Source organism: Jaculus jaculus, chromosome 1 (assembly GCF_020740685.1).
Source record: "Jaculus jaculus isolate mJacJac1 chromosome 1, mJacJac1.mat.Y.cur, whole genome shotgun sequence".
In the NCBI taxonomy this organism is placed as follows: domain Eukaryota; kingdom Metazoa; phylum Chordata; class Mammalia; order Rodentia; family Dipodidae; genus Jaculus; species Jaculus jaculus.
This window is the reverse complement of record NC_059102.1, coordinates 3,546,538-3,566,434: the sequence shown is the minus strand read 5'-3', so window position 1 is coordinate 3,566,434 and position 19,897 is coordinate 3,546,538. Positions and strand designations below refer to the sequence as shown.

The 19,897-nt window shown below is 46.5% G+C and overlaps 1 long non-coding RNA gene across 1 annotated transcript; it reads left to right on the top strand.

The window, feature by feature from the left end:
* Positions 1 to 73: 73 nt before the first annotated feature.
* On the top strand, positions 74 to 13,421 carry LOC123456074. Its single transcript, XR_006634302.1, has 3 exons — positions 74 to 503; positions 12,163 to 12,224; positions 13,211 to 13,421. It is a non-coding gene; the product is annotated as an uncharacterized LOC123456074 (long non-coding RNA).
* Positions 13,422 to 19,897: the final 6,476 nt, after the last annotated feature.

Below are 19,897 nucleotides of genomic sequence, written 5' to 3'. Positions count from 1 at the left end.
GCGAGCTGTTCTCTGGGAGTTGTAGTTAGGCAGTTAGCTCTCTTCCTGGCAACGCGGCGTGAGGCGTGAGTGGCTCCTCCCGGACAGGCCCCTGAGCATAGGCCTCCTCCGCGGTGGAAGTCCCAGGAAGGGGTGCAGGCCAGGGTCCCCGCGACCGCTCGTCCAGGCGTCTCCTGCTCCACCCTTTCCCCTCGGCTTCGGGTGCAGAGCCGGGACTCCCCTGATGGACAGGGCCAGTCCCCCGCCAGTAGTTGGCTAGCCGTCCGCATGTGAACAGAATTGGGCAGTGAGAAGTGGAGGTCGGTTGGAGGCAAGTTCTGGGAACACTTTCCCGGTGATGATGGGTGGGTAGGGGTGCCTTCTCTTGGCGTTGACCAGTCATCGTGGTGGAGCCGCGGTGGTGGACCACGGAGAGCCCCTGTAAGCTGGAACCACGCGTGCTTCTCGAGTAGTGTCCTAAGCTCCATGGAGGCACTGCGCTTTCCTGTACACCGTCGTTGAAGGTATCCTTTGTGGCAAAGCCCTGTTCTTGACCATTAGGGTGAACGGCACCAAACACTATTCAGTTTGCTAAAGACCACGTAGCAATGGCCTAAGTGGTTCTTCATCCACCTCAGTTTCTTGTAAGAGAAAGCCATGATGACTGTGAGAGGTGTGAGACAAGCCAAGCACTCTCACCTAGGATTAATACTGCCACTGATTGTTCACTCTTGTGTCACATATCTTTGTGACCAGACGGAATTTAGAATTTGGTGAAATTTTTAAAACGTTGTTGAAAGTGTTACTCAATGGTAGAGCACTTGTGTAGCATGAGTGAGGCCCTGGGTTCAGTCCCTAGCACTGTAAGAACAAATACAAATCCATGTATAGATTCTATCTTAGGAAACACCAGTACACCTTTTAGCCAAATTGCATCTCCAGACACAATGTGGGAGTGTCTCCAATTATCCCCCTGAGTGACCTGTATGAAGATCATTGTATTCAGTTCACATAATTTTTTAGGAGGGGAACCGAAGTCAGTATTTAACAGGACAGTTCTATGTTTGGAGATATGAGTGGCTCTGGGAGCACACGTTGTCAGTGTGCCTAACTGCTGTCTTAGTTACTTTCTTGCTGTGGCCAAGTATCTGACAAAAAAGGAGGGAAGGGCTTGTTTTGGCTGATAGCTCGGGAGTTCTACTAATATGTATGTGATGGTACTTTACAGTAAGTAGAAGTGCCTTCTCCATTCATTGCTAACCCTTCCCACGTGCCACCTGAAGAAGGGGGACTAGAACTCCAACCTGTTTCCAGCACCTGACAAGCTGCCTTGCTCACCCTCCCCTTTCCTGGGTTTAAAGTGAGATGTTAATACAGTGTCTATCTCAGTGAGACCCCTTCAGCCCTTAAGTGATATCCCCTCTTAAAGGGCTTATGAGCCACCACACCCCAACCAGTGGCCAGCACTCAGTGAATGACAGTTGCTCTTATTCTAGCCTGTTTCCAGCAGAGCAGTAGGCCACATGGACGCTGTGGTGGTTTGATTCAGGTGTCCCCATAAACTTAGGTGTTCTGAATGCTAGGTTCCCAGCTGATGGAGATTTGGGAATTAATGCCTCCTGGAGGGAGTATATTGTTGGGGGCGGGCTTATGGGCTTTATAGCCAGTTTCCCCATGCCAGTGTTTGGCACACCCTCCTGTTGCTGTGTTCCTCCTTATGTTGGCCAGGGAGTGATGTCCACCCTCTGCTCATGCCATCGTTTTCCCCTGCCATCGTGGAGCTTCCCCTCGAGCCTGTAAGCCAAAATAAATCTCTTTTTCCCAGAAGCTGCTCTTGGTTGGGTGATTTCTAACAGCAATGCGAACCGGACTGCAACAGACGCCCTGGCCAGGAAGTTTCCAGAAAGGTCCCATTTGTTACAGCTCCAGAATTATAACTGGTCATGTGGGTTAAGAGCTCATTTCTGAGCCTTGTTCACTCGTTCCCAAAGGGTTGTCTTTTTGCCTGTATTGCCAGGGGTGGCTCAGCTGGTCTGAAAGATGGTGGCAGAGTGGAGGGGTGAGTTACTTCGCAGCACTGCTGCTGCAAACTCTTTGCTTCTGCTCCGCTTTCAAACTCCAATGACATGTTTTTCTTTTCTTGAGACTGGGCCACACTGTCATCCCCGCTGGCCTTGGCTTTGTGGCATTCCTCCTGCTTCAGCCTCCCAAGTGTTGGAATTACAGGCGAGAGCCGCCACACTAACTTAACTTAAAAATGGCTATCTCTGTGCTGAAGAGATGGCTCTTCAGTTAAGGGTGCTTTCTTGCAGAACCTGAGGACATGGGTTTGAGTTCGCAGTACTCACATTAAGCCAGATGCACAAAATGGCATCTAAAGTTCATTTGCAGCAGGAGGCGGCCCTGATGTACCCATTCATTCATTCTCATTTTTTTTTAAACTAAAATTTAAAAAGTTACATCCTTCCAACATTTAATGGCATGGAGTAAACATTACCATTTCAAAAGGTAGAAATAGGAGTATAACAAAGAAATATTGGACCAAAGCAAGACTGAAACCCAGCAGAGCAAACACCAAATCCCATAATTCTATGTATGGTATCTGGAACTTTGCATGAAATCTGGGCTAAAAGGCATGGGTAGCTCCACTGTTACAGTTCTGCTGTTGCTCTTGTGGGGCACCCCCACTCCTTCGTGGATAGACATACCATGATTCTGACTTCTTCAACATACTGGGGTCAACAATGCAATTCAAGCTTTATCATTACAGCTCCAAGCAGTAGATTCTCAGGGTCTCCATGCGTGAAATACAGCCCTGCCTCACATCTCATAGCCTCAGCAACTCTCTGAAGCCTTGGAGCAAGACTCCATGACCCTCTCAATCTTGGCAGTTTTCATGCCTGAAAATCTAGTACCACATGGGTGACACAGCCAAGTTCTGCTGCCAGCTTTGGATGAAGCCTGACCATGAACCACAGCTGTAGAAGCCTTTATATACTGACCATGGGAAGCAAGGAACTCCCGCGTTTTTCCTTCAAGCCATCTCCATCCAAAAGAAATTGCATTTTCATTAGCTAGAGCTTTCAGTGGGTGGAACCTAGTGCAGAGCAACACATTTCCTTTAGTAGTGTTAATCATTTTAACAACTATAGCATCAGTATGTTCATTACTGGAAATTTCACACTTGCTCCTTCTCTCACGGAATGGCACATTTTTTTATATTTTTCTGCTGCTCTTGTTTCTCACTTGTTTCTTATCTGAATAAGAGCAGTCAGCAGAAGCCATGCTTAGATTCAATGCCATTCTGCCTCTCAATTTCCTCTGCCAAATACATTAGTCAATTGATTTTCTTATTTTTTAAATGTATTTATGATTTGTTTGCATATGTGTGTGCACATGAATACACATGTGCATGCCAGGGTCTCTTGCTACTCTAGATAAATGTTAGACTCGCTTCACATGGGTGCTGGGAATTGAACCTAGGCCAGCAGTCTTTGCAACAAAGTACCTTTAACTGCTGAGACAGCATCTCAGCCCCTAGCCTATTATTTTTAAATTCAATTTAACTTAAGTTCTCAGAACAATGAAAGAATGCAGCCAGTTTCTTTGCCAAAATGTCACAAGAACTGCCTATAGCCCAGTTCCTGATTTCCAAGTTCTGTTTCCCTCTAACTTTCTGGGGTTTCACACACTGCATTTCTCCTGGCATTATGGCCTTCCAAACTCCCACCAGAATGGCTCATTAAGCTTTGCATACAGTATTCAAGGCCTTCTCTAGCCAAAATTCCAGACTCTTCCATGTTCCTCTCAAAAACTACTTCCCAAAGCCTTAGGTTCCACATAGTTAGGTTTATAGCAACAACATTCCAACTCTTGGTACAAGGTTTCTGTATTAGTTATTTTCTCACTGCTGTGAATAAATACTTGACCAGAAACAACTTAAAGATGGAAAGGGATTTATTTTGGTTTACATCTTCTACAGGAAGTTTCCTGGCAGAGAGGAAATGGAGCTTGAAGCAGCTGGTCACATTGGCAGGAAGCAGAGGACAAACAGGAAGTGGGTCCTGGAGAGATGGTTCAACCATTAAGGCACTTGCCTACATAGCCAAAGGACCTAGGTTTGCTTCCCCAGGACTCATGTAAGCCAGATGCACAAGGTGGCACAAGGTGGTGCATCTGAAGATTGTTTACAGTGGCTGGAGGCTGTGGCCTGCCCATTCAAATTCTCTCTATCTGCCTCTCTCTCTGAAATAAATTAATTAAAAAAAAAATTGACTTGGGAAGCAGAGGTAGGAGGATCATGGAGAGTTAGAAGCCACCCTGAGACTACATAGTGAATTTCAGGTCAGCCTGTGCTGGCATGAGACCCTACCTAGAATAAACAAATAAAAAATTTAAAAAACAGGAAGTGGGGCTAGGCTATAAAATCTCAAGGCCCATCCGCAGTGACCCACTTTCTCCAGCAAGTCTCCACCTCTGAAGGTTCTATAACCTTTCCAAACAGTGCTACTGGCTAGAGAACAAGTGTTCAAACACTTAAGCCTGTGAGGGCCATTTTACATTCAAACCCTGATGAGAATGCTTGTTTTTCATTGGCCAAGGCTAGGCATGCAGTAGACATTCAGGAGTGAACTGTCTCAACCAGAGACTTTACTACTCAGTCTGGCACCTCTGTGTGTGTGTGTATTAGTACATGCATATGTGTGCAAATCCACGGACCCTGTGAGCAGGCTTGTGGAGGCCAGAGGAGAATATCCTGGGCCCTCCTCTTTTCACTCACCTAACTGTTTCCTTAAGAGCTACCATTTTTGCCATTTTCTTTTCTTCAATATTTTTATTTATTAGAGACATACAAAGAGGGAGAGAAAGAGCATGAGTGCACCAGAGCCTTTTGCTGCCACAAGTGAACTCCATGCGTCACTTTGTGTATCTGACTTTAGGTGAGTTCTGGGGAATTGAACCTGGGACAATCAAGCATTGCAATTGAGTGCCTTTAACCTCTGAGCCACCTCTCCAGCCCCATTTTTGCAGTGTCCTTTCCAATCAGCAAGCCCAGCAATTCTCCAGTCTCCACATCCCTCTCTCGTCCCCCTGTAGAGCTGAGGTTGCAGACATGCATGACCTTGCCTAGTTATTTACATGGTGTTAGGAAATCAAACTCAGCCAGCCTTAGGCTCTCATACTTGCACAGCAAGTACTCCTTACCACGGAGCCATCTCTCCAGTCCCCATCTGTCCATCTAGTCCTCACAGTGACAACACAGGACTGTTGTCATGTTGTGAACTAAAGTTCCCAGAAAATGGCTGCATTTACCTCAAACAAGGCTGAACAGCCCGAAGAAAGTTGAAGGATTTGAAACCTTGGCCTAAGAGACACCTTGCAGTGGTGAAGGCAGGGTTTGATGGACCATTCGGGTCAGAGTTGGAAGACCTGAATGCAGTAAGGACTATTGACTGTGAGGTTTGGCATATTACGGGAAGAAACAACTTTATTGGCACTGGACTGCAATTTGTTTGAGAGGCTTGCTGTATTCTGCCTGCCTGTGTCCTGAGAGTTTGTGTAGGGTTGCACTGCATAAATGTCCTGGTGTGAGCAGATGTATATGGCATAGAAAGAAATGAAGGTTTTGGGCTGGAGAGGGCACCCATTCAGCTGCAATTGTTTGAAAAATCACAACCATTAAGACTGGACTAGCTGTTTTGCATTGGGACAGCAGGAAAAACGTGGACTCCTTTGAAAGAAGAGAACCTGAATACTGAAGGAGTGTCCTGCTCCTCAACATTGCTTTGTTCCCCCGCATTAATAAGTTTGGTAGCCTACCTGGTACTATGGGAGTAGAACAAATGCTAGAAGGAAAGGGTCATTGTATTGGCAACATGGTTTTGGTTTTGGGAAATGGACATGGACAATGTAAGGTAGGGTTGTTGGAAGTCCTTGCATGGAGACATGATGGACCCATGAGGATGAACCATGGGTTGCAGTGGAGAAACCAAGGACGAGGACAGCTGCCAAGGAGAGCTCTCATCTTGAGATGGAGTTTTCCTCAGGATTATGAACAACCCAGCTGGAGGGGTGGAATTGGAACCCCAGAGACTTCACCACTAGATGGAAATGTCAGGCTTAGAGTTGCAGGATTTGATGTTTGCCCTGTTTTAGATCTTGTATTGGTTCAATCTTTCCCTCCCATGCCTAATGCCATCTTTTACATGTGAATGTTTAATCTCTGCTACTGTGTGCTTTTCTTGTGCAGCTATTAGTTAAGAGACCACGGACTATGGGGATGTTTGAATAGTGTTGGGATTGATAAAAACTATGGGAGCTGTGCATGGTGCACGCCTTTAATCCCAGCACTCGGGAGGCATAGGTAGGAGGATCCCTGTGAGTTTGAGGCCACCCTGAGACTGTATAGTGAATTCCAGGTCAGCCTGAACTAGAATGTAACCCTACCTTGATAAACCCCCCCCCAAAAAAAAACAAGCAAATAATTTTTTTAAAAACCTATGGGGACTTTAAATTTTGAACTGAATGAATTGCATTTGAAATCATGGATGGTTGTGATTTTATGGGAGACAGGGTAGAATGTGGTGTTTTGAATTCGGTGTTCCTCGGAAATTCCTGTGATTTGAATACTTTATTCCTGGCTGATGGCAGTTTGGGAGGTGGGACCCTGCTGGAGGAGGGGTCACTGGGGGTGGAGCTTGAGTCCGGCCTTAGTAACTGTTCAGAGCCGGTTTTGGAGCTCTGGCTGTTTGTGCTTGTAGGTGTTGGTTTTCTCTCTCCTCTGCATGCTGAAGTGAGCCAGCTTTGAAGGAGCTTCCTCCAGAATCTATGAACCTGAAATAATCCCTTTCTTCCCATTAGCTGCTTCTGGTCAGATGTTGGTCCAGCAACATGAAGGTAATGACAGCAGAAAACATCTGAAACCTGTGGTGATTTCCCATTTTGCTATACCTAATGTTTCAACTAGTGTATCTGAAAAATGCCTTGGGGGGCTGGAGAGAAGGTTTAGCAGTTAAGGTGCTTGCCTGTGAAGCCTGAGGACTCAGGTTCCATTCTCCAGGTCCCACATAAGCCAGATGCACATGATGGTGCATGAGTCTGGAGTTTATATGCAGTGGCTAGAGTCCCTGGTGCTTCCATTCTTTCTCTCCCTCTCCTCTCTGTCTGTAATAAATAAGTAAAAATAAAAAATCAATTTGAAAAGTGCCTTGGTTTATGACTTGCTTTTGTTACATAACTACAAAAAGTGTCAAAAAAAAAATGTTAACACAGTGGAACATGGAATTTGGGGTAACCTAAATGTGTGTTCCTGGGCCATGTTCACTTGTATTTGGCTCCAAAATAAACTCACTCTTCTCCTTTGAGGTGAGAGCTGTGTGAGTTACTTTAACAGTGTTGAGAGAAACAGGCAGAGATGTCTAGGCTGGACATGGATTGAGCAGCAGGCCGGAGAGCCAGCCACACTCGCCAGCTTTCCTGCCTTCTGCTGCTCTGCAGACATCCTGCCCTGGAGCCAGGCTCCTCACTAAGCTGCAGATCTACCTGACAACAGGGTGGGTTAAATAAAAACCAAAACAAGCCAGGAGTGCTGGTGCACGCCTTTAATCCCAACACTTGGGAGACACAGATAGGACGATCACTGAGTTGGAGGCCACCCTAAGACTACAAGGTGAATTCCAGGTCAGCCTGGGAAAAAGGGAAACCTTACCTCAACAAAACAAAACAAAACACACAAACAAACAAACAAATAAACAAAAAACCCTAAAACAGCTCCAGTGCCCCTTGGTTGCTTGGGTTCCTTGCTCGGGCCCCAGGGCAGGAGCAGCTTTCTCCAGTGAGTCTCTGGGGCAGGCAAAATGGATTCAGAAGGGCTTTTAGCCTCCCCAGGATCTGGAGGGTGGCTGCTTCCTTGCTCGCTGGCCCTCCCTCACCTGTCTGGGACTAGCCTGGACCTGTGTACACTGCAGGCTCTGTGTCTCCCTGTGTGTCTCACCTTCCAGGCCTCCTCTCATGGCTCAAACAAAGATGAGGTATCAAACACAGAAACAGAATAGTGGAATGCATGAGCCACCCAGGGCCACATCTCGACTTTAGAATTACGTTCGGATCAGAAGGATCCTGAGGAGTGTCCGATTCGGCTTGTCTCCAGCAGCCCCGCACTCTTCCCTGACCTCACCTCTAGCCTTGTCTTCAACTCTGTCTTCTTGCTGTAGACAGAGGTCCTTCCATCCAAGATGATTATATCTGAAGATGTCTTTTTTCCCCTAGGTCAGCCACATGCTCATGCTGGGAAGGTACGGCTTTCTTCTAGTGTCATTTTTATTTCATTTCATTTATTTATTTATTTGAGAGAGACAATGGGCATACCAGGGTCTTCAGCCACTGTAAATGAACTCCAGATGCATGCACTATCTTGTGCATCTGGCTTATGTGGGTCCTGGGGAATCAAACCTGGGTCCATGCTTAATAGGCAAGTACCTTAACCGCTAAGCCAGCCCTTCAGCCCTCCAGTGTCATTTTAGCTTGGATTCTGTTTTTGTTTGTTTTTGCATACAGGGTCTCACACTGGCCTTAACCTCGTGGCAGACCTCCTGCCTCAGCCTTACAAGTCCTAGGATTGCAGGCATGAGCTACCAGGCTGTGTTTTCACTTATGGCAAACCTCAGTGCAGGACAGTTCTAAACTCTGTCCTTACGATGGGGAAAACATTATTATAGCAAACAATAGGGAGGAAAAACACCACAGGTTTTCAGCTTTCAGGCAGACCTTTGTGATGTAAGCTAATTTCGGAAAATCTTTCCTGATGTAAATGTGCTCTGTAAAGGTGACTCCAAGTGGATACTTAATATTTGAGAGATTATGTGACCTGCACAAATTAGAGTCATCTGCTGTGTATAACATGTGCCTACATCATCCCACAACACCACTGTAAACACTGTTGTGTTCAGGAGAGAAGGCCTCCAAGATCTGTCATTCTGCCTTTTCTTTGTTGAATATAAAAATGTTCATGTGCCTCTCAACATCTGCAACTTCATCTCTGAGCAGAGCACATTAACTGTATCTCACTTCTCTCCATCCCTGCTTTTAGTAGCCTGCTCGTGTGAATCAAATACCACACGTGAGGGTCTTCCTGTCTTACTTTGTTTCCATAATAGATGGAAACTTTCACATGCTGTTTAATATGTCACCCTAATTTTTTTTTTTTTAACTACCAAGGATACAGTCACACTGGGTATGTTGAAGGATCCACTTTGGCATGTTTTTTCCTGTAAATTATAGGGTGTGTTTGCCTTCTGGCTCTCACAGCACAGTAAGGAGAAAACCCCCGGCATGTGGAAATATGACTGATGCTGTGAGCACATGTGGGTTGGAAATAATAAGGATTATAAATGACTCACTAGGTATAGAAAATAAGAGGAAAAGACTTATTGGGGAGAAGTAAAAGAGCTTGCTCTCTTTATGCACAGCCGAAAGAAGGCACCATGAAAGATATATTGTTATTCACCTGCTTTTTATTTCTAAGGGAGTTTTTATTAACCCCTTTTTATCAATCAAAATAAATTGATTGCCAGTGAATGCAATATTTCCTGAGTATTTGAAATTATAAGACTAAAGCAAAGACATGCAAACTCACACTCCACATCAGTGGCAAATAAGATATCAACCCTTCCAAAGGGATTGCTAAATGATGTTAAAGATTTTTACAGCTGTCTTTAAAAACAGAACATTTCATTTAAGGATAACACTGGGCCTTGAGATTCATCTGGAATTCCACTTCCCCCCATCTGGGTTGGTGTCCAGGTATGCCAGACATTGTTAGTTAATATTTATATCCTATCATAAAAGGACATATTTCTGTAGGGTAAATACAGTTATGGCCAATAACAACGGCTCTGGATAAGAAATGGTATAATAACCTGTTTCATGAGGAAAGAAAACTGGTTGGCGAGGGGATACATCTACGAGGCACTTCCCCCAGAGGGGTCCGGTCATTTGTAGTGTCACTCGGCTACAGTGGTTTAGAGTGCAGAACAATCAGAAAATAAAGATTCCTGCCAGATTGCTGAGAGCATCTCTCTTGGTCCCCACCAGTCTTGGAAGGTCAGAGTTTAGGGTGATAGGAATAATTCAGTGGTTTAAAAGATGGGGCCAAATGGGGCTCCCGTGTGCTAGCTGAGCTGGCTAGCAGGCTCCTGGAGACCCTTGAGGCCGCAGGCAGCTCTGTGCCTCCTGCCGTCAGCCCCTAGGACAGCTGCTGCCACTTATAGCCAGGCTCCTGGTGGGTGTGGTGGCCTGCAGGAAGGGCTATCCTGGCCGTGTAGTCACACAGGCCTGAGCCCTGCTCTGGGGTCCTACTTAATCTGTCTCATCCGTGGAACGTGATTGTTTACCTGAATCACACATGGAGAGCTCAATGGTAAAGTGGCCAGCAACATGTTGGAATGAGACATTTCTTCTGATGCACAAGAAATTGTCACCTTCTTGAGAGAGAACATAGCACTTTCCTAGGTTGTTTAGACACATTCCCAGTCTTCAGGAACCTTTGCATCCTTAAATCCCACAGTCTATTTGCTTGCTTGCTTCTTCCTCCTTCTTTTTCTTCTTTTTTTGAGAACAAACCTCAGGCTGGCCTTGAATTCCTGATCTGTTATCACAGGCCTATGCCTCCATGTCTAGAACTTTATTATTTATTTATTGACACACAGAGAGAGAAAATGGGCATGCCAGGGCCTCCAGCTACTGCAAACGAACTCCAGATGCATGCGCCCCCTTGTGCATCCGGCTAACATGGGTTCTGGGGAATCGAACCTGGCTGGATCCTTTGTCTTTGCAGGCAAACGCCTTAACTGCTAAGCCATCCCTCCAGTCCTAGAACTTTATTTTTTCAGTCCAAAGTAGGGATCCAGTTGAGAGACCTTCCCATTTGTGAATGCTTTCAGGGATAAAGCAGATCCAACAGCAGCAATTCACCCAGGTGAGGCTGTGATACCAGGGTAAGAGATCATGGTAGACCAAAGTGGTCACTTATGGTGATCAGGAAGCAAAAAGAGAGTCAAGAAGGGAAGAGGCCAGAGTCAAAGGATGTCTTTCTAAGGCATGCCCTCACTAAGCCACGTCACGTAACTGGCCCCCACACCCAAGTAAAACCATCAAGTTACGAATCCACAAAAGGGTTATTCCATCAATTAGAACAGAGACCTCAGGATCCATCACTTCCCCAAAGCCCATCATCACCTGGGAACCAAGTCCTTGACACATGAGCCTTCAGGGAACAGCTCAGATTCAAACCGTGACACAGTGGTACAGTCTGTGACACAGGAAGTCTCACCTGTGACCCTAGTTTTTTAGATAAGAAATAAGAATTATAAGCAGGGCGTGGTGGCGCTCGCTGTTAATGCCAGCACTTGGGAGGCAGAGTTAGAAGGATTGCTGATAATTCGAGGCCACCCTGAGACTACATAATGAATTCTAGGTCAGCCTGGGCTAGAGTGAGACCCTACCTTTAAAAAAAAAGAAGAATTACTAATTAAGGCATTATATTAACTTTCACAGGACTTAAATATATGTGCACCCACACAATACTATGTGTAAAGCTTGTTGACTGGGGCCGGGAAGATGACTTAGTTGGTAAAATGCTTGCTGGGCAAGCACATGAGTTCAGATTCACAGTGCCCACATAAAATGCCAGGCATGCTGGAACATGCCTGTAATCCCAACACTAGGGTGGCAGAGGATCACTTGGCTACTTAGTCTACCTGAATCAGTGAGTTCTGGGTTCAGCATGAGACCCTGTTTCAAGAAACAAATTCTGGAGCTGGAGAGATGTTGTTTGCAAAGCCTGATGTCCCTGGTTCAAGTCCTCAGTCCCCCTGTAAAGCCAGATGCACAAAATTTCACATGCATGTGGAGTTCATTTGCAGGGGCAGGAGGCCCTGGTGCACATACATTCCCTCTCTTTTTCAAATAAATACTTTTTAAAAATATTAATAGTAATAAGGTAGAAAGCAATTGAAGAAGTCACTGGGACATCGGCCTCTGGCCTCCACTTGCATGCTCACACATATACCCTCATCTACACATACGTGTGCACCCATACACGTGCACGCACCCACCCCACACACAAACTTGGACTCTGCAAGGACAGAATCTGTATCTGTGTACAGCACGTGGTGTCTCTTGCAGGTTCAGTGCCAGTGAAGGGTGGTGGAGCGTCTGGGAGGTGATCACGTGGAGGCGGACCTCTAGTGAGTAGTGATGTGTGTGGACGTGTGTGTGCAAGTGATCATGCTCAGGGATTTCTTCCCTCCTCTCCTTTCCCTCCTCCTGCCACCTTTGCCAGCCCATGCAGGCCAGACTCAGTGACGTTTACATAATCACAGGGGCACAGCTGAGTGGGATGAGAAGGGAAGGCCAGGTATTGTAAGTTTCCAGGTCAGGAGAAAAGCAAAGTGCTTGGGGAAGAATCAGCCAAGGCTGACAAAGGCACATTCCCCTGAGCTCCATCCTGGGATGAAGAAATAATTCACTCAACAAAGGCGCCCTCCTGCCTGGAGAGGCAGCTGATGCCACCTGCAGTTTGGGACTGGCTGTACACCACCTAGCTTGCCTGGGCCTTGGTCGAGAGAAGGAGACTTAGGCTGGGGGCGGAGGATGGCAGTCAGCTCCTGATAGAAGTTGTCGATGATTAAAAATAAGTTGATGACTCTTGCTGTTCCATGTGGATGGACCTGGAAAGGATTATACTAAGTGAGGTAACACAGGCCCAGAAAGCCAAGCACCACATGTTCTCTCTCATATGTGGATCCTAGCTACAGATGATTGGGCTTCTGCGTGAGAAGGAAAGTACTTGGTAGCAGAGGCCAGTAAGTTAAAAAGGAGACATAACGGGAAGAGAAAGGAAGGGAGGAGGATACTTAATAGGTTGATATTGTATATATGTAAGTACAATGAATGCAATGGGGAGTTAATATGATGGAGAATGGAATTTCAAAGGGGAAATTGTGGGGGTGGGGAGGGAGGGAATTACCATGGGATTTTTTTTATAATCATGGAAAATGTTCATAAAAATTTAAAAATTAAAAAAAAAAAAAAACAAGTTGAAAATTGTTTCAGCCCCAGAATTTTGAAAGCTGCAGCAGTTGTGTTAAGACTGACCAGTTAGGTTCTTACAAATGCATTCCTTCTGGTGTGGCCTGTGGGATGCTATTTCTTTTTCTTTTTATTTTTTCAGGCAGCCTAATGTCCAACGCAAAGCAGGAGCAAGCTTCGGTGAGTGGAACCATGCTGATCCAGCTTGTCACACGGTGGGAGAAACCGGGTTCCTATGGAGCCACTGGATAGTACAGGCTTCTGAGCAGAAATGGAATGTATTTTTATTGGCACAGCCAAGATGAAGTATGTCTTGAAATCTGTTTTACAAATAAACTCGCACATAAATTGTCCATTCGCTGCTTGGAAATCTTTTTTTTTCCCTCCTGTTTGAGGAGCTGTCAGAGGTCCCTAATAAACAGTGAGTCTTATTTAGTTTACTGGATATGTAATTCTTCTTTTCTTTGAAAATAATTATTTTTCAAGCAAGTGTAGCAAAAATACAACCAATAAAAATCTAGCTATGACAGCATAAACAACCTTTATAGCAAGCATATACATCGACTCCTTCCAATAAAAACAGTTTCTGGAGAGAAGAGAACACAGAAATTGGCTGTCTTCTCCCCTGATCCAGCCCCCCTCTCCTAAGGGTGGAGAGAAGAAAGCTCATAGCCCATTTCCACTTCTGAACTTCCCTTGGTTATGACGGTGTTGGGCGGCGGGCAGGGTGGTCTCACTGGCCCTGGGTAGGGTTGAGAAGGAAGAGGCTCATTGACTGGCTGGACCAGCGTCCAGTTCATCAGCACAGTTCAGTGAGACGTGCTTTCCCCAACTAATCCCTGGGGCCAGATAAGCTGATGGTCAGAGGGACAAATTCCCTACAGGTTTGTGTAGCAGGAGGCAAGTGTGAAGCCCTCAGCCTTTGGGTCCAGGGATGTTGTCTCAAAGGGAGAGGCTTACCTCTGCCTGGCTGGGCTGGGGGCTGGGATGGGGGACATGCTGGGAGAATCCCATCCTGGGATTCTGTTCCAGGAAGGCGCTTCTGGTGCTCCAGGACTCCTCTCAGTTGGATACCTAGGCTGCTGTCACTCCATCCAAGCCACGCTGGCTTGGGGGTCCAGAGCCCCCGCTGGGCCAGGTGAACTCCAGGCTCCTCCTGGGGAGCTGCATGTTAGCAAGTTCTCAGCAGACTTGCCAGGCTCATTGGGGCTCATTTATGCTTTTATAGTACCTCAGAAGATGTTATCACAGCTTGAGAAGTGAAATTAAAATATGTATCCTTCAGGTGCAAATCTCCAGTACTTACAGCTTTACTGTTTCTCTGCAGGGGGCTCCATTAATCTTGCACCAGTGAAATTCCTAAGGAAACTAATTCCCTCCAGTTGGGTTATTCTCTACTGGTCTTTGGGGGCGGAGTAATTGGAATTTAAGAGTCTCTCTAACAGAAGGAAAACCTTAGCTATTTTCCTTGAATGACAAAACTTTTCTCATGCTATTTTTCCCCCTCCTCTCCCTCCAGTACCCCTCTGTGCGCCTGCTTCTTTGGGTTAGGCTTACAGAGTACCCCACAGGAGGGAGCTGGACGCCCAGTCTTCCTTTCAGCTGACCTGGAACATTCCTTTCCAGGATAGCTTGTGTGTGACCCCATGTTGTAGTCACATTCTAATTGCCAGGACAAAGGACCTGGCCAGAAGCAGCCGATGGGAGGAAAGTTTTCTGAACCTACAGTCTCAAGGGAGCTTCATCATGGCAAGAAAAGGATGGCAGAGCAGAGACGTCTGACCATCATTTTTTGCCACAGTAGCTGGCAGGAAGCAGAAAAAGTGAACTAGCTTTGAAAAGGGAAAACTGGCTATAATGCCCAAAAGCCTGCCCCCCAAAACACGCCTCCTCCAGCAAGGCTCCACCTCCTAAACTGCCACCAGCTGGTAACCAAGTATTCAAAACATGAGGTTGATGGGCTGGAGAGATGGCTTAGTGGTTAAGGTGCTTGCCTGCAAAGCCAAAGTTCCCCAGGACCCACATAAGCCAGATGCAGAAGGAGGCACATGCGTCTGGAGTTCGTTTGCAGTGGCTGGAAGCCCTGGCATGCCCATTCTCCCCCTCCCTCTCTCTTTCTCTCTCTCTCTCAAATAAATAAATAAAAATAAAAAACATGAGGTTGGAACATGAGGGGGACAATTCACTCATACCACCACACCCATGGGCCAGCACTTGTGCCCACTTAGACTCTACCCCAGGAATGAATGACACGGTTAAAATATTACCTTGGGGGCTGGAGAGATGGCTTAGTGGTTAAGGTGTTTGCCTGCGAAGCCTAATGACCCAGGTTTGATTCCCCATGACCCACCTAAGCCAGATGCACAAGGGGAGCATGCGTCTGGAGTTCACTTGCAGTGGCTACAGGGGCCCATTCTCTGTCTATCTCTTCTTGCTCTCGCTCTTTGCTTGCAAACAAATACATAAAAATAAAAAATTACGTAACAGATATTATCTTAGTTGTTTAGGAGAAGTAGATATTAGCTGTTGTTGCCCAACAAAATAACAACAACACACACACATACACATACACACACTCACACACTTGCACCTTTAAACCCCAGTTGATTTGTTGACATGAGATGGAGCTCCTTGGCTGCCAGAGTCCAGGACCCCAGTGCTTGTCTCCCCACTGGAATTTTGGCTCTCCTAGGCCATGACTCAGCCCTGTGGCTGAGTTCCAGATCCCTTCCTATGCTCCAGAGCCCTGAAATGTCTCACAACACAACAGGGCAGTTTCATTATCCCATCTTTAGACTCCTTGGAGGCAGGTTGTGATTGGGAAGTTTGTTGCCAACTTGCCCAGGTTAGGAATGGAGTGAGAGATGTGGTTTTCGGGGTGGGGCACCTGTGAGGGTGTTTACAGAAAAGATTGGGAGAGGAGGTCCTTTCTCACAACTGGGGCACTGTATATAAGGGAGCTCCCGGAGTATGCCAGGGGCTTTTCTTCTTTTGTCGAGTTGCAGGTGCTTCTTGCTAGGGTGTGCCTTTTGCCTGGTGATGGAGTTACGTTTGTGTTGCTGGGACAAAACACCCAAGCAAAAGCAGGTGATGGGTTTGGGGAGGTGCCTCAGTAGTTAAAGGCGCTTGCTTGCAAAGTTTACTGGCTGGGGTTAAACTCCCCAGTACGCATGTAAAGCCAAATGCACAAAGTGGCACATGCGTCTGGTGTGCATTTGTAGTGGCAAGAGATATTGGTGTGCCTATTCTCTCTCTCTCTCTCTCTCTCTCTCTCTCTATATATATATATATATATATATATATATATATATATATATATATATATACATACATATATATATATATGGTTTTAAAGTGGCTAATGGGAGGAAAGGTTTTATTTAGTGTCTGGGGAAGCTTCATGATGGCAGGGAAAGCATGGCATGGGCAAAGGCTGGATGTCACCTCTGCTACAGCAGGTGGAAAACAGCCAAGAGAGTGAGCTGAACTAGGGCAAGGGGGAGTTGGCTCTAACACCCCAAAGCCTGCCCCCATCAACGAGCCTTTTCCAGCAAGGCATCACCTCCCAAATTTGCACCAGCTGTGAACCAAGCATTCAAAACACATGAGTTTATGGGGGTATCTGATCCAAACACCACAGCTGGCTTTTCTTTCTGCTCACTGGTACATGCTTCTGCCATTCATTTGGCCTCATGGGCTGAGTGGCTCCCTGGCCCCATGATTCTCTTCACCCTGCATCTAGCCTTGTGGACTGAGCAACTGCTGTTTCTTCCACTTTCTGATCCATGTACAGGTTATTGAACTGCCCAGCCCCTACCTCGTGAGACAACTTAATAAATCCCCTTTTGTTATATTCAGTTTTGGGCTCTGTTCCTCTAGAGAACCCTGACTTATACACAGCTGCTATGCTGGGAGGGCATTTCCTAACCTGACCAGGCTGTGCCCAGCCGTCCAGGAGGCATCTGTCAGAGGCCGCAGAAGGGCCAGCTGTCACTGGGCTCCCAGCCCCCAAGAGTGCATCAGGCACTGAATGATGATTACACAGGAGGTCAGCAGAAGGTCAGTGCCCAGTATGATTCCACAGGGACATGAGCCCAAGTCAGCCCCAAGGATCACTGTGAGTTTGAGGCCAGCCTGAGGCTAAATAGTGAATTCCAGGTCAGCCTGGAATACAGCATGACCCTATCTCGAAAAGCCAAAAAGGAAAATGAAAAAAAAAATATATATATATATAGCCAGGTATGGTGGTGTATGCTTTTAATCTCAGCACTCAGGATGCAGAGATAGGAGAATCACTCTGAGTTTGAGCCCAGCCTGGTACTTCAGAGTGTGTGCCAGGTCAGCCTGGGTTAGAGTGAGACCCTACATCAAAAAAAAAAAAAAAAAACCCCCCAACCCAACAAGCAAGAAACAATACAGAGATGCTGTGTGTACTTTCCCCCAGTGGTAACAGCTTGCTAGCCTGCAGTATGTTAGGACCAGGATGTTCACATCCCTACGCAATCCACTTGTTTTGAGGCAGCTGGTCCCATTGAACCTGCAGGGAGGAAGTAAAGAGTGATGCGTGTTGCTCAGCTAGCTTTCTCATTTCTATTCAGTCCAGGATCCTGGCCCATGGGATAGTGCCACCCACAGTTAGGATCTCAAAACTTCCTCACTGACAGGGAGGTATTTGTCTTTTAGGTGATTCTAGACTGTTAGTAGGCTGTTTCTCAAGGCGTGGCATACATGCAACCCGGCTGCTAAGGCTGCTTGTAAACTGGAGCCGTGTTACCAATAGAGAACATGTTAGCCACACAAGAGCTTCCTAGTGAGTGCAAAAACGTCCTGACAAACAAAGATTAATGAAAGGTTACATTCCTATTTATTTATATTTTTGAGGCAGGGTCTTACACCATTGCTTATGCTAGCCTGGAATTCACTATATACCTCAGGCTTCTGGCCTCAACCATGTGACAATCCTCCTGCCTCAGCCTCCCAAGTGTTGGAATTACCCTTCCTTCTTTTTTCTTAAATTTTTATTAGCATTTTCCATGATTATAAAAAAAATTCCATGGTAATTCCTCCCCCCCAACACTTTCCCCTTTGAAATTCCATTCTCCATCATATTATTTTTTTAAAATTTTTTGAGACTGGGATGAGGGATATGTGCTGGCCCTCTGCAGGCACTGGGGAGGAGAGGCAGCTCTCCCTGGAAACACAGTGCCTGGAGGAGACAAACCGAGCTTTGGGACATGAGTGTGCCCATGGCAAGCAGGCAGAGTGCCCAGGACTCTCCACCAGCAGGGGAGGCTGTGCACTGTGACAGAGTCCAGTCAGAGCTGGAGGACTGTCGGGAAGTCTGAGGGTGTCTGTGACCAGAGATTGGAACTGCAGTGGAGAGGAACTTTGGAGGGAGCCTGATGTGGTGTGGAACACTACAATAGATAGCCGCCCTCCTCCCAGGGCAGATGGAGACTGCGCTCTGGAAAGTGGGGAAGGGTTCTGGGTTTTCTGATGTTTTCCTTGGGGAGTGAAGTACCCCTGCTGGGCCTGGAGAAAAAGCCCAAGAGTGTGTGTGAAGCTTGGGAGGGACAGTGCGTGTATACAGAAGACACCATCTTGACAGCCATAGTTTGTGGGAGGCCAGGGGAAGTAAGCAAGAAAGCCAGGGAGGGCCAGAAGTGAGAGGGCGTGTAGCCAGGTCTGAGTGGGAGGGTGCGGGGTCCTAGAAAGGGCCTGGTGGTGCTCAGAGGCAACGAGACCACAGGGCCTGCTGAACAGGGGCACAGTGGGTGATGAGTCTTTAGGGATGCACTGAGTGTTCACAGGGCAGTTCTGGTAGTGTTCTTGTGTCCTTGAACACCGAATCGAGACACAGTTGCAACAGAGGCAGAGTTTAAAGGGACAGCGCACTTCCAAGTGGGAGGAAGCAGGGGGTGGGGGCAGGGAGCAGAGACGGGTAGAGAGGGCTTTTCCCCAGGCCCAGCAATGGCCTCACTGCACAAATAATCCAGGCCTGTTAACTTTTCCTTGGGAGACTTGAACAGACATCCATTCAGCCCAGATAGGACACTGACAACAGACCAAAGTAATACAGAAACTTTGGGGTTCCTCTTGCCAGTGCACCAACATATGCCAACACATCAATGATTTGGGGGTGTCCTATGATTCTTTTCCTATGTATTTGAAGAATGAAATCTGCAGACCACGGGAGAAGGTTCAGAAAGCCCTTAAAAAATTTTTTTTTCATTTATTTATTTGCAAGGCGAGAGAGAGGGAGAAAGAGAATAGGTGCACCAGGGCTTCTTGCTACTGCGACATTTGTGCCACTTTGTGCATCTGGCTTTATGTGGGTCCTGGGGAATTGAACCCTGGCTGCCAGGTTTTGCAAGCAAGCACCTTAGCTGCTGAGCCATCTCTTCAGATCCAGAAAGATTTTATTATAGCTTTGAGCTTTAGGAAGGAGAGCTTTAAGAGAAGGGGAGCTTAAGAAAAGGAAGGAAGAACATAGTCATGCCTTGGGAGACCACAGGAGGTTCGAGAAATCCACGCTGAGATTCAGGTTGGGATACTTTATATAAGCCCTGTGGATGTGCGGCTGGCTTAGCCAGTTAGACTTGAGGTTGGGTATCTGGGGTCAAGATTTCTGGAAATGTGCAGTCTTCCCAGAAATCTTTATTTTTATTTATTTTTTTCTTAATTTTTTTTTTTTTTTTAACAAGGGAATGGAGAGATGGCTTAACGGGCTAAGGTGTTTGCATGCAAAGCCAAAGGATCCTGGTTCGATTCTCCCTGTACCCACGTAAGCCAGATGCACAAGAGGCGCATGAGTCTGGAGGTTGTTTGC